We start from the raw sequence: 2,302 nt of genomic DNA on the forward strand, positions 1-2,302 counted from the left end.
GCATTGCATAGCAACAGAGTAGCATTCTTCCTTCGCTTAACGAAGCTCTTCAACATTCTTTTGCACCCTAGACCGTTCAGTGTCAAATATCTCACGCTTCGCTTGCTCAACATTAAAGTTTTCAGTGACTCAGTGACTTCATCAAGTTTCTTCTCCAGTCTTGTCACTTCAGATTTGTGCAATTTTATTTGAGCAGATAACGCATATTCTAGATCGGCTATGCGTCTTGCGTCAGTTTATTTTTCCTTTCAAACTTCGAAATCTTTTGATCTGCTATAGAGAATTTAGCCAAATTTGCTTCATTAGTCTTTAGCCTCTCGACTAAAGAAAGAAGAATCTTGCCTTTCTCAAGGGCCTCATTTCGAAGCGTTATAACTTCTAAGCGCAGATTTCCGAAGGCTATTTGAGTGCTTTCATCTTCGCATTCCTTTTGTGCTTTCAAAGCTTTGCTCAAAATAAGTCCCTAATGACAGAAAAAAGAAAACAAAGTAAATATTTTATCTAAAATAATTATTATCAAGAGCCAGAAGACAAAAGTAAACACAAACCTTTAAGCTATTATATGCCAAGCAATCTGCCAGATGATCCTTCGAAATTAAGGATAGCCCAAGCTCAAGCTTTGAGTAACCCATGTTGTCCATCATTTCCCGGCAAACATCAATCTCTTTGTTATCAGGAAGGCAGTACAAGTAATCATCTTCGTTGCTGCCTCCATAAACTAAGGACCCTCTAGGAAACCTCAGATCTTCGGCATAATGTTGAACTTTGGCAATTTGTTCCTTCGTCAGATGCTTTCCCGAAGCATGACGGATAATAAAGTTAACATTTCCAGGCGGTGCCGTCTCGATGGATGGTGTTGTCATTCCCTCTGGTAGGCTCTCAAATTTTTCCTTCGATTGTGTGGGCTCCGAAGGTCTAGCCTTATCTCAATCAGGAGAACTACCTACAATAACAGCCATCGGTTCATCGACCTTGTCTTTGGAAACCTTCGGCGATGCAGGTGTCGCCATCTTCGAAGGCCTCAAAACAGCCTCAAGCACATTAGCCATTCTCCTTCCTTTTTTAGGAGTTCCTGCTGGAGCAGTGGTAATCTATGGTTTCGCTTGTGCCTTCGGCAGCTCTTGAACCTTCGACTGTTCTAGCCTATAGCTCTTTTCTGTAGCCAATTCCAAATGAATGGGAGTCGGGGCATCCACTGCAGTTTCCTCGATTTCTTTCATCACCTTCAGCAGCTCTTGAGGTATTTTTAAATCCGAGGCCAGGAGGGCCCTTCAGCTTTTTGGCACTCTCTGTTTCTGAAGTCCCTGTATCAGGCAAATGTGCAGCCCTTTCTACAAAGTACGACTTCGGTCGGTGGGTTAGAATCTTTGCTCTCTTTGGCTTCGGCACAACAGAATAAGCTTTCGGTGCACTTTTCCTTTTTGACCCTCTCTTTCGAGCAAGGAATCACTAATTAGGGTAAACGAATCCAATAGCATCAAAAACCATGTTCAATCTTCGTTTTCCCCGAGCACCGAAGGCAACATACATGGCTTCGTCCTCGACCTTCGTATAGCTCCCTAGCAATTCATCACTTCCCTGCGGCCTTCATATACTCCCTAGCAATTCATCTCTTGTTGCTTCAATGGCATCAAGTCAAATCATTGTATGGCTCACCAAATTGATTCCTGAATCGATAAGTATACTTCAAGTGAACCAGACTGTTTTTCCTGCATTAGCATCAGCTTCAGCATCCTTCGGCATTTCCCATTCGGCAGCCAAGGACCACACCTTAAAGGCTATATGCTCCTGCACTAAGTCCCTAGTGCTGATGTAGTTGCACACAGCATTAAACGCTGCTAGGAAGCCTTGAGATCTTTTTGTATTCACGACATCATGCCTTCTCAATCCGAAGCAGGATCGGAAAGGCCACTAGATTACATCCTTAATATCCCTCCTTTGACTCAGGTTAATCTTCACATAAAACCACTGCTTCATCCATGAACCCGACCATTTTTCTGAAAGGTTGGCACGGGATGCCTAGCATCTGACAGGTACACGAAGGTATAACATCCGAAGTTATTATGATACTGCTCTTTCCCAGTGACCTTAGTCTGGTAAGACAACTCATGAATATTGCAAAAGCAATCAGCATCTGGTTCCAATCCCTGGCTCCTTATTGCCCAAATGAAGATCCTAACCTTGATTAATGCATCAAGAGTAAGCTGATGAAGAAATATTTTAAACTTTTTCAAGACTTCGAGCAACAACTTGTGTAAGGGGAACCGTAGCCCAGCCTTCATAAAGCTTCGAAAAACCAGTA

Source organism: Zea mays, chromosome 3 (assembly GCF_902167145.1).
Source record: "Zea mays cultivar B73 chromosome 3, Zm-B73-REFERENCE-NAM-5.0, whole genome shotgun sequence".
NCBI lineage: Eukaryota > Viridiplantae > Streptophyta > Magnoliopsida > Poales > Poaceae > Zea > Zea mays.